This window comes from Balaenoptera borealis, assembly GCF_965194805.1.
Source record: "Balaenoptera borealis genome assembly, chromosome: 14".
Classification (NCBI taxonomy): Eukaryota; Metazoa; Chordata; class Mammalia; order Artiodactyla; family Balaenopteridae; genus Balaenoptera; species Balaenoptera borealis.
The window spans coordinates 67,498,284-67,511,761 of record NC_138875.1 but is presented as its reverse complement, the minus strand read 5'-3'; positions in this window follow the sequence as shown (position 1 = coordinate 67,511,761).

The window sequence follows — 13,478 nt, the reverse complement described above, 5'->3', positions numbered from 1 at the left end:
GATCTGGAGGGGCAAAAGAAAAATACCCAGTTCACCCTCCAGGACACGGGAAATGGAAATCGCATCCCTATGTGGATGAGGGGCCAGACTCAGGTACAGTGTTTGCTGACAATGGCTATCACCCAACATCTCCAACTTCAGGGCAGAAAAACCTCCTGGTTTCAGGAAGCCCAGGGACCCATGCAAGGAAAAACTTCAGGATCTGCTTTTGAAGATAAGCTATTTGGATGCGGACTCAGAACTGCCAAGATGGAGCAAGAGGCACTTTCAATTGGTTGGAAGTCCCTCGAGAGATGTCCCTGATCTGCTGTTACAGGAATTTGCAACTCCTGTAAAAAGCTGCCCCGGGCATGACTCACCGAGTTGATGTCCAAACCACTGCCTCCACGGCTCTCCAACCCGTCACCCTAGTCCCCTCCCTCTTTCTGCAGCTGCAACCTGAGAGGCAAACTTTGCTCCCTCCAGGGAGGGGCCCCCAGGACCTGGCGCCAGCTTCCTTGCCTGGCCAGCTGCCTTTGCACACTGCAGGTAGCCAGGATTTCCTGGATTCCAGGGAAAAAGAAGCATGTTGGAAGAGTGCAGACAGCAGAAGTCTCCTTGCCGCGGGTCACATTCCCAGAGGGAGGAGGTGAGTGCCGTGGAGCCCCAACTGGAAATCACCTGATCCCTGTTACAAGCTCCGGCTCAGTAAATGAACTTAGGACAGCTCCATGGAGCTAAGTCTTTTTCACATTTTTTTTTTTTTTTTGGCTGCGCGCCATGTGGCTTGTGGGATTTTAGTTCCCTGACCAGGGATTGAACCCAGGCTCTCAGCATTGGGAGTGTAGAGTCCTAACCACTGGACTGCCAGGGAATTCCCCTTTTTTGTATTTCTTACTAATGAATTTGGTTTTCATGCATCTGGGAATTTGCAACAGCTTGAACCAGATGCTTTAGGGTTTAGTTTAGGTTTGTTTTGTTTTGTTGCAAGCTTCTTTTTTGCTGCCTTTTGGTCTGCATTTTTCCCTTGCTTCTACCTGGCTAAGGCAGAAATTTATCAGCCCTGCCAGATTCTATCTAGCTGGTCTGGCAGTGGCATGGGAGCGTGGTCAGGTCACGACGTGATTGTTATCAACTCAACCTGCTGGTTGACACATATGACCTACCTAGAATTGAAGGGCTGTATTCCAAGTTCCTCTGAGTCTTCATCTGGCAAAGTTGTCATGATTTCCCTTAACCTAAGATGCACTGTTGAGAATTTTTTCCTTTACAAACTCACACTTCACTTGATGGAAGAAAGCAAGGAGCTTTAGACTCAGATCCAGGTTTGAATCCCACCTCCATCCATCACTGGCTGTGTGGCCTTAGACACAGGTTACCTAAGCTCACTGAGCCTCAGTTGTCCACCTGTCAAAATGGGCTTAATACCAACCTCATGGTATTGCTATAAGGATTCAATGGGATGACATGAATCCTTTATACAGTCTCGTTTAGCGGGTATCCGGTGTCCTCCTGTTCCCAGCCTCCTTATTCACACATTTTAACCCTTTTCATCCAGGCTGCTGCCTTCAGGATCTTGCTTAACCACAAGAGGAGCTGGCGTGATTACGCAGTTTACTGCTCTTCACAGACTTCCCTACTCCTTGGAGCTCCAGCCATCATCTAGCCCCTGCAGGTTGTGTCCTACAGAGTGTGATGTTTGGAGCACCATGTTGATTTGGGAAGATGGAAATTCAGAGCAATGGATTGGAAGTACAGTGGGTGGGGAGGGTGTGGGAGAGACTTGGGGGATCAGGAGGGGCTGTGAAGAACCATGGACTGCTGAGAATGGCAGGAACGAAAACAAAGCAACCCTGATGAGGCTGGGCAGCAGGTGCTGCAGAGATCTTACTGGCACACAAGACGCCCTCAATATTGGTGAAGGAATCAATTTGGAGGATGAGGAAGAACTCAGGGAACGGGCAAATCAGCCAGCAGTCTCAGGGCACTTAGAAGGACTGGGTTTCTGCTCAAATGCCACTGCTCAGAGAGGACCTCCTTGTCCTCTGATATACAACAGCACTTGGTCCGTCGTCCACTTGAGCCACTGTCCTGCCTGGCTCCCCTGCAGTGCTTATCACCATATTGCGTATTGATTGTATATTGATTGTATATTGATTGTATATTGATTGTATATTGATTGCTTTGTTGTTTGGCTGCCTCACTAGGATATGCACTCCAGGAGGGCAGGGACTTGGTCTCTTTTGTTTTCTCCTGCATCTCCGGCCCCTACAACAGAGCATGGCACACAGCAGAGACTCGGTACATATATTTGAATACGTACATGATTGACTACATGAGCGCCATTACAGGGATGGGTGGGGATGGGAGGACCGGGGAGAAAGACTTGCCATGGTTCTCAAACTTAGGATGCCTGAGGATCACCTGGGGCTCGGTTAAAACGGGGATTGTCTGGCCCCATTCCTGACCAGCTGAATCAGACTGTTGTGGTGCAGATATTTTGAGGGCTCCACTGAGAAGCACTGGACTTGCCTTAGAGACTGCTGGATTTCCCCCAATCACTCTCCCTCCTAGAATGATCCTCCCTTCACTTATCTCAGAATCACTTTGTGATATCCAAGCACTCGACTTAATAGCTCTTCTATATATGTATGTCTTGATACATCACCTTGGTGAAGCCCACCCAGAATAACTTGATGAAAAAGAAGAGAGAACTTTCTCCAAACTGCTCCATCCCAAGATGATGCCCTTGGGCTCCCCAAACACTCCTTCCTAAGAGTTCTACTTGCTGGCACGCTATGAAAATACTCAATTTTAACCTTTAGCCGTTTACTCTTCAGTACTTCATAGCCTCTAGTCTCTTATTTCTAAATGATCTTCTGTGTTTGAATTACTCACGTTAGAGAGTACTCTCGGGGGACGGGGACTGCAGCTTTTATTTTCCATCTTTCCCTTAGTGCCGGCTGTCCGAGAGTCTGCTCTATGAATGCTCTTAACTCACTGGCCAATTAGCAGCCACAGCTGGGCACTGCGTAAGCGCCTAAGCGCCTGAAACATGAAAATGATGATGAGAGCGATAACGATAACAGCTTCTTGGATATGCAGCCTCCAAGTGCCTTCCTTTCTAGAAGACCAATGACTTGGTAGAAGAGGAATTTTCCTATTGTTATGTAACTTTCACTGTTTCTTCACTACTCTTTGGCTTTCTTTCCTGCCCCAATAACATGATCTGTCCCTAAAGGAATTTATTCAGTTAGCCCCAAGAAGTATATGCCCACAGTATGAATGTTTAGGTCGACGCGGAAAGATGGGAATTTGCAGGGAGATCAAAGGGGGAGCTAATACTTTCACCTCTGCTGACTCACCTTACATTGAAGCAGAAATCGCAGGACAGATGGCTCTTGCCCTCTGAATTTGCAGAAATGTTACTTTAGTCCTGTGCCCATTGCTCATGATAAAAGCAGTGGCAAAAAAAAATGAAAGAACCACCATGGCTTGCTGTCCACTGTTGCTGGTGGTGGTGGTGGGGTGTGTGTGTGTGTTGCAGCAGTTTCATCTTTTATGAAAATGCTTCTGACGCTCCTTCAGCTCTGCCTCCCAACCCCAAACCAAAGACGACTCTTGTCTTTACAATTTCCATTGCTGGCCCCACTGTTCTCCCAGAGACCTTGTTTTGAATATTAGAAGCCAACTCTGATTTCTTCCACTCCCAAGTGCTTGCTGCACCCAGTGGACTCTACCTCCACTGTCTCGCCCACAAGCATCCCTCTTTCCCATTCTCTTGGCTACCACAGCAATTCCGATCCGCACCATTCCCCAGTCAGTATCCCCTCCCCCAACTCACCCCATATATCATGGACAATTGCAGCTTTCTAAAGCAACTCCCTGGTTTCAAAGGCTCCCAATTTATCTACCGAAAAGATATGCAGACTCACTGGCTTGGTTGTCAAGCCCTTGCAAGAGAGCCCTGACCTACGTGGCCAGGCTTATCCCCTCTACTCTGGCATCTAGGTATTTTCTCAGGTTGTCTCTATGTCCAGGGACACTCTCCTTTAGTGTCATGTCTGTAGAAATCTTGTGCACTATTTTAGGCCCACCAAGTGAGCATCAATGGCCTCTTCAGTTTAGCCAATCTTCACTGAATCTCCAGACACAGTGCTAGGTGTTGCGGATTACAGAAATGAATAAAGCATGGCCCCTGCTCTCAGCGGAGTTCACAGTCTAGTAGGGGAGAGTGATGGGGGAGCATTCAATAAAGCTAATGGTTTCAATAATTCAGATTTTTGTGGAAGTAGAAAGAAGGGGTACCTGACTTTGAACTTGTTTGTGGGGCAGGGATAGTGGGAAGACAGGGAAGCAGATATGGAGGGAGTGACACGTGGGCAGTTAGGTGATGGGAGGGCAGCGCATAAGCCACCGAACGAGATGAAACAAGTGCAAGGAGGCTGTGGAGAAGCACAGCCAGATGCTCTATCACACGGGACATTTGTGAACAGGCTGTACAGAAACCCTGTGCCTCAGACCAGTTCACTAAGAGATGAAGAGAGAGGAGTTTTCTCCTGGCTCTCAATGCTCGTTGGTCAAAGTTTATCCCACGGGGCACTGAGTCCCCACGTAGGCTTTTGGGAAGCTGCTGGGGACGTCAGATCCCAGGCCCTGCTACATGGAGCTTCATCCAAGTCTAGACGTGATGGGAGGATCAGAGTCTTCACGAGTCGTGTGCTCGTGGACCTGGGTACCAGAGCTGCCAGGGCTCCTACCATGGCAGGTACAACAGACGCTGTGTCTGATCCCAGCCTCACTCCAGGGGAGGCGAAGAAGCCAGCACTGGGGGGCAGTGGAGACTTCAGCTGTGGTGATGGTGGCTAGGCTTTCCACGAAGCAGAGCATCAACTGTGAGTGGTCCGATCTACCTCTTGAACTTCTCATTTATACAATAGGCCTTCCCATGATATCTGGCTTCCAGACCATAATATCTGGTCTCAACTTTTTTGGAAGACAAGGCTACTACATGGCGGGTAGATTTAAAGAGGGTAGATTTAAAGAGATTTAAAGTCTGGGAGCAGAGAGATTAGCTAGGAGGCTCTTCAATTGTCTTAGTAAGAGATGATAAACATCTCAACTAGGATAGTGGTAGTGGTGATGGAGAGGAGAAAAAGAACCTGATAGATATTTGCCACTGCATTGTGGCCCCCCAATTCATATGTTAACCCCAACACGATGGTATTTGGAGATGGGGGTCTCTGGCAGGCAATTAGATTTAGATGAGGTCATGAGGGTAGGACCCTCATGATGGGATTAATGCCCTTATAAGAAGAGACAACAGAGCTGTGTCTCTTCCTCTCTCCCCCTCTCCCCCCACCCCGCCCCCCTCCTCTCTGCCATGTGAGACCAGAGCAAGAGGGTGGCTATCTGTAGGTCAGGAACAAAACTCACACCAGAACCCGACCATGCTGGTACTCTGATCTGGGACTTCCGGGCTCCAGAACCAATAGAAAATGAATTTCTGTTGTTTAAGCCACCCCGTCTATGGTATTGGTATTCCATAACATCTTATGGGAAATCCTAATGAACTTTCTGGCCAACCCAATACTTTGTTATGGCAGCCTGAGCTGACTAATACATGGGGGTTGAGGGAGAAGAAGGAATCAAGGTTGATTCCAAAGTTTCTACCTTGGGTAACTGGGAGGAAAGATGGCGATTCCAACATGTGAAATGGAGAAGGCAGAAGTTTCCCACTATTTGAACCATGGGAAAAACCAAGAGAACAAGGCCACCATTTTTGAATGGCCCAAACAAAATCCAAAGGCCAGAATAGGAGGAAGTAGTTGACACTTTTTATATCATAAGAGAAATTTCCAAAATTCCAGTTTGTCTAATTATTTTCTGAATCTATTTTTTAAAAATTAATTGAATATCTTCTTTAGGAGTTTAAAAGAAAATCTCATCTTCTGGTATGCCTATCTGACAAAGGTTAAAGAAAGGCATTATCTTTCGTTTCACATTACCGCCTTACAGACTGGATTTAAAAAATAGATATATAATCATCTGAGTTGCAAGGTTCTTTTTTAGCTCAGAGAGTAGGAGGTAGATTGGCATGCAAGAGGTTCATTTAGCAAGTATATTCCGAGTTATGTTGCCACACTGTCCTGTCAAGATTTAAATGCTGAGAACAGCAAACAGGCTTGCCGTCCATCACAAAGTCATGTCTCAAGTCAGGAGCCCGTGGATCACTGAATCTGCTTCACCCAATATCTCCCTGGGACCGATTTTTAAAAGGATAAAATCGAGATAGGATGTCGGGATCTAGAAATTATGCCAAGCCATTCTTATTATCATTCATCTTCCGTTGTCTTCTTTGCCAAGTTGTGCCATTGTTTCTCTTTCAAATCAGGTCTTCGAAAAATATATTGCAGGGACAGTTTTGGACATCTTGACTTGAAATTTCCAGCAGCTCTTTCAGTAAGTGCTTTTCTGTTTCCATGGCAACCAGCAAGGTTTTGAAGAGGCGGTGACAGGTTCAGCACAAACCAGCTACCATGGGGAGTGCGTGTCAGTCTGTCAGCTAAAGTCAGTGGCAAAATTACCACCTTCTGGGGCTTTCTCTGACATGGCCAACTTGACCTTCTAAAGAAAGAGAAACAGAATGATGATGACAAAGTCATTTCCGCCCCCCAGCATTCCAGGTCTGTATTCTGTTCCTCTCTCCATCACCAAGTCGTTCAGTACTCCCACTTTGAAGCCACCAGCAGAGCAGATGTGGTGACTGCTGTCTGCGAAACATGTGTGATCACAGGGCTAGAGAGAGGAGACAGCTCTGGTAAGGTAGGTGACTTGCCTATTGGCTGACATTTCCTGCCTTGTGGAATTCATTCCCAAGAACCTTAGTGTGTCTTGCTAGGAAATTTCAGATTGGGTTCATTGCTTTAAGAATTCACGGTTTTTATCACATCAAAAAAATAAAATACTTAGGGATAAACCTTACCAAGGAGGTGAAAGACTTATTGCTAAGAACTATAAAACATTAATAAAGGAAACCGAAGATGATTCAAAGAAATGGAAAGATATCCCATGCTCTTGGATTGGAAGAATTAATATTGTTTAAATGGCCATACTACCCAAAGCAATCTACAGATTTAATGCAGTACCTATCAAAATACCCATGACATTTTTCACAGAACTAGAACAAATAATCCTAAAATTTATATGGAACCATAAAAGACCCAGAATTGCCACAGCAATCCTGAGGAAAAAGAACAAAGCAGGAGGCATAACCCTCCCAGACTTCAGACAATATTACAAAGCTACAGTCATCGAAACGTGTGGTACTGGCACAAAAACAGACATATGGATCAATGGAACAGAATAGAAAGCCCAAAAATAAACTCACACACCTATGGACAATTAATCTTCGACAAGGGAGGCAAGAATATACAATGGGGAAAAGACAGTCTCTTCAGCAAATGGTGTTGAGAAAGTTGGACAGCCACATGTAAATCAATGAAATTAGAACACACCCTCTCACCATACACAAAAATAAACTCAAAATGGCTTAAAGACTTAAATATAAGACAAGACAGCATAAAACTCTTAGAAGAGGACATAAGCAAAACATTCTCTGACATAAATCATACCAATGTTTTCTTTGGTCAGTCTCCTAAGGCAATAGAAATAAAAGTAAAAATAAACAAATGGGACCTAATCAAACTTACAAGTTTTTGCACAGCAAAGGAAACCATAAACAAAATGAAAAGACAACCTACGAACTGGGAGAACGTATTTGCAAATGATGTGACCAACAAGTGCTTAATTCTCAAAATATACAAACAGCTCCTACAATTCAATAACAAAAACAAACAATCCGATAGAAAAATGGGCAGAAGACGTAAATAGACGTTCCTCCAAAGAAGACCTACAGATGGCCAACAGGCACATGAAAAGATGCTCATCACCGCTAATTATTAGAGAAATGCACATCAAAACTACAATGAGGTACCACCTCACACCAGTTAGAATGACCATCATTAAAACATCTACAAATAATAAATACTGGAGGCGGTGTGGAGCAAAGGGAATCCTCTTACACTGTTGGTGGGAATGTAAATTGGTGCAGCCATTATAGAAAACAGTATGGAGGTTCCTCAAAAAAACTAAAAATAGAGTTGCCATATGATCCAGCAATCATATGATCCAGAAATCATATAACTCCTGGACAGATACCCAGACAAAACTATAATTCAAAAAGATACATGCACCCCAATGTTCATAGCAGCACTATTTACAATAGCCAAGACATGGAAACAACCTAAATGTCCATCGACAGATGAATGGATAAAAAAGATGTGGTACACATATACAATGGAATATTACTCAGCCATTAAAAAGAATGAAATAATGCCATTTGCAGCAACGTGAATGGACCTAGAGATTATCATATGAAGTGAAGTCAGAAAGAGAAAAACAAATACTATATGATATCACTTATACGTGGAATCTAAAATACGACACAAATGAACATCTACAACACAAAAACAGACTCACAGACTTGTGAGCTGCCAAAGGGGAGGGGGTTGAGGAGGGAAGGTTTGGAAGTTTGGGGTTAGCAGATGCAAACTATTATATATAGGATGGATAAACAACAAGGTCCTACTGTATAGCACAGGAAACTATATTCAATACCCTGTGATAAACCATAATGGAAAATAATATATATATATGTATAACTGAGTCACTTTGCTGTACAGCAGAAATTAAACACAACATTGTAAATTTTTTAAAATTCATGGTTTTTACATAGTTGCATGTAGGGGAGAAAGAGGGGCATACATTTCTCACAGACCCTGAGATTCTGCTGGATTTGGGGAGACATTCCTGGTAGGTGTGTGCCCCACCTGTAAAAGTCTAATTACAGGTGGGCTAGGTATGGGGCACTGTCAGCAGGAGAGCTGGTGACCTCCCTCTCCAGCTTCCTAAGGAGCTGGGTGTGGCGCATGTTTAAAAAAAAAAAAAGAAATCCTCAATGAGATTCAACAAACACCTTGCCACTCTCACAAATGCAAAAGGAGAAACTGTTATATTTATTTTGCTCTAGATTTTATCAGCCATTTGGCCACAGAAGAAAGACCTCTGTTTGCCTTGTCAGATATGCTCAACTTAGAATCTGCAGGAGATGCCACGTATCCTCAAGGCTCTTACCATTTCTCTGCACTTGTGTTCCTTGTCCTGCAGGCTTTCTCTGGAGCGCCCCAGCTATTGACACAGGTGACAGGCCAGTGTGTCAGGGAATCAACAAACTCTGAGAGCAGCCGTCATCCAACTGAAGGGAGATGAGGGACAATTATCTCTGCTCTCTCGCCACTTGGAATGGGGAGGTTAGGGTGTGTGTCTACACTGGCTCCAAGGGTTCCCAGGTGGAAGAGAATTTCTTTTTTTATAAATTTATTTATTTATTTATTTTTGGCTGTGTTGGGTCTTCGTTGCTGCGTGGCCTTCTCTAGCTGTGGCGAGCGGGGGCTACTCTTCGTTGTGGTGAGTGAGCTTCTCATTACGGTGGCTTGTTGCGGAGCACAGGCTCTAGGCGCACAGGCTTCAGTAGTTGTGGCACACAGGCTCAGTAGTTGTGGCTCGTGGGCTCTAGAGCGCAGGCTCAGTAGTTGTGGCTCACGGGCTTAGTTGCTCCGTGGCATGTGGGATCTTCCTAGACCAGGGCTCGAACCGTGTCCCCTGCACTGGCAGGCGGATTCTTAACCACTGCGCCAGCAGGGAAGTCCCGAGAATTTCATTAAGCAAGTTATGCACTTATTTACTGCACCTTTTACTGACTGCCTCTCTTCTCCTGACTCATTTCCCTACTGACCTGTGGATAGTTACTGGGAGGACTTTTTATATATTTAATTCTATTTTCCCACCAATTTTTAAAAATGAGGTGAAATTCACATCCTAACATAAAATTAACCATTTTACAGCGAGCAGTTCACTGCCATTTAGTACGGTCACAATGTTGTGCAATGCCATCTCTATCTGATTCCAAATCATTTTCAGCAGCGCAAAAGAAAACCTCACACCTATTAAGCTATTACTGCCCCACCCCACCCCCTCCTCAGCCCCTGGCAACCACCAATCTGCATTCTGTTTCTATGTATTTACCTATTCTGGATATTTCACATAAATGAAATCGTATAATATGTGACTTTTTGAGTCTGGCTTCTTTCACTTAGCATAATACTTTCAAGGTTGATTCACGTTGTAGGATGTGTCGGTACTTCATTCCTTTTTAAGGTGAATAATATTGCATTGTATAGATGCACCAATTTTGTTTATTCATTTGTCTATTTATAGGTATTTGGGTTGTTTCCACCTTTTAAGCTGTTGTAAATAGTGCTGCTATGAACATCCACGTACAAGAACTGGTTTGAGTCCCTGGTTTCAATTCATTTGGGCCTATATTACCTAGAAGTGCAATTGCTGCATCTTATAATTCAATGTTTAACTTTTTGAAGAACTGCCCAACTATCTCCACAGTGGTTATACTGGGGTTCAATTTCCCCACATCCTCGCCACCACTTACTATTTTCTGTTTAAAATTATGCCTATCCTAGAGGGTGTGAAATACCTCATTAAATACCTTTTCCATGTGCTCGTTCCCAAACACATGGAAAAGTTTAAAAAAAGAACACAAAGCACAGAACACCTGTGTACCGTCCGCTTAGCTTCAACAATTTGGATTTGCCGGAGTAGTTCCTGGTGGTGTCATTTAACCCGTTCGTCCATCTTGTGTATTTTCTGTAAACTGGGAGTTTTGTCTAAAAGCCTGAATAGGTTCAGGTGAAACATCTCAACTTAACATTTTAAATAATAATAGCAGACAAGAGTACTAGGCGCGTAGTAGGGGCCCACTGTTCCATGCACATATTCTTACCGAATCTCAAGATGACTCTAGGTAGAGGAGGCAGCAGTTGTTTCTACCTGCCCGGAATCCACAGCTGTCTCTTCTGGCCGCAACACTTTGATTTTCTTCTCAGAAACCACCGTTCCTCCTTTGGTCCTCCGGCTCGGAGACGCTGACCGCAATCCCTAACACCAGAGGTGCACCTGACTAAGGCGTAACAACCAGAGTTGCAGTGATTGGCCAACGAGAGGCACGTGATCCACTTGGGCCAATGAGAGCCAGCCTTTGTGCTACCGCAGTTCATGGAATAGAAGGCTACCTCTTTTGACTGTAGGACTCACTGTAAAGAGAGTACTGCCAAGTAGTTATGAAAGGGCATCATTTGTCAGATACACCCTGATTTCAGAAATATTCAAACGTGAAAAGGAAAAATGTCTTACATTGCTGGCCATCTTGCCCTCCCTGGAGGAGAGCCTGTCTGAAGAGTGAAGAGGTGTTTCCTGGGGAGAGTTGCTTAACTCTCCACGCATTCTTTCCTCTTTTCTAGTGGCCTAGGGACAAGCATTGGGAGGCTGCTGGCTGAAGCTCTGGATGCTCAGGAAACCGACCCGTTCTCCCCCAACACCTGCAGGAAATGCCCTCTACTCACTCATCTTTCCTGACAACCAGGGTCCTTTGGGTCCCCACATTTGCAGAGACTTCATGGATTCCATTGAGTGGGGGAGTGGGGGCTGATCGGGGGGAGGCAGCTACACAGTCCCCAGAGACGGGTCTGTGATGGACAAGACAGTCCCATGGGGACTACAGTGGTGGCCAGGGCACTGGGAGGGAGCTCCCAGAAACCACCCTCCCCCAAAGATCTCCAGGCACTGGGCTCAGAAATCGGACTGTTTGAAGGGTGACCACTTAGCTGTGTGACACTGGGCAAGTTACCCAGCCTCTCTGAGCCTCAGCTTCCTTATCTATACTGGCTTGTCATTTACAAGGTTGCTGGGAGGCTTAAATGAGAACATCTCTACAGAGCTTATCACAACTCCAGGCACATTGTGAGTGCTTACCACTTGTTAGCTGTCGCTCTGCCCAAGGTTACCCAGACCTTATGTGTCTGGCCAGCCTTGAACCTAGGGATGTCTGGCTCTCCCGCTGTGCTCTTAACACCTCCCCAGGATCCTTTCACAGCCTAGATCTCCTCCCCCTTTCCCCACTCTTGTCACTCTCTTAAACTCACAGCTAAATTGTGACAAAAGAGGGATTTGTGGCAAATGGCTCAGCAGGATTTAGAAGCAACTGCTGGGCACATCTGCTGCACACATTGACAGACTCCAGAGAACAAAACTGTGACCACCTCAGCTCACCTCCGGAGTCTACAGTGGGGGTGGGAAGGGATGAGCCGGAGGACTGGGTGTGGGGCAACACCCATCGGGACCTCCAGGGGCCTCCCAGACCCTCCAGTTGTGTGTCTTTCAAAATCACAAAGCTTAGGAATGAGGTTTGTGTATGTGCTCTTTTTGTTGGAATCTCAAAAGTCACAAGATATTTTTAACAGCGGTGGACACCGGAGAAATTCAGCGATGGCTGTGTAAGGCAGGTTTCCGGGCAGCCCAAGATGTGCGCAGCCTGACAATCTGGTCCCTGGGAGATGGAGCTGGTGCCGGGATGATGTGGGGACGGGGGTGGGATACAGACAGAGACCAAGAGAGAAACAGAGGGAGGAACAAAGAGATAGATACAGAGGGAAACAGACACACACAGAAGCAGAGAGGGAGAGAGACAGAAGCAGAAACACAGAGAAAGGCAGAGAGAAAAAGAAAGAGACAGAGACAAAGAGACAGAAAGAATCAGAAGGACAGAGAGAGGACAGAAAGAGGAAGAGAAGAGGACATTTGTTAATTTAAAGAGAAAGAAAAGAGAGAGGCAAGAAAACGGAGAGAAAGAGCGGGGGCAGGGAGAACTTGAGGCGAGGAGACAAAGATTAGAGGGAAAAAGGAAACAGAGGAGAGAAAGGCTGAGGGGAGCAGAGAAAGGAGGTGGGAGGGGGCGGGAGGGATCTGATTAGCCAGTGAGGACCTTTCCCCATTTCTGTCTCCTGTATTTTTCCTCCAGCAGGTGGAGCGCCAAATTAGCAATAATCTCGTGCCTGTGGAAGCCCTGAATCCCAGCCCAGTATCCAGGCTATGTTGGAGGTTTATGGATCTGGTTCTGTACTAGCTTTTTTCCCCACCAGTTTCCGCTCCAAAGTAGATCCTTCTCCTAGGTACTCAATGCTTGTTCATAGGACACAACTTTGGGAAGACCCTGGGAGATACCGACAGCCTGGAACCGGGCACATAATTTTCAAAATGCAAACATGGGGCGCCTTGTTCAAAAATTATCAAGACCTTGACAGCTGATCATTAAACCAAGCATGGGGCTCTTCCAAGGGCAGGGCACCTACTCCCCTCACTTAGATGAGAGTGAGTGGGAGAGCAAGGACCCCAGGGCCTCTGGGAATGGCAAGAGTCAATGACTCTACCTTGGGGTTCTCTGTTAACTTCATTCATTCATTCATTCAACAAATATTTAAGACTGCTAGCCTGTAGCTACAGTCTTAAATATGGCAACAAAACCCTCC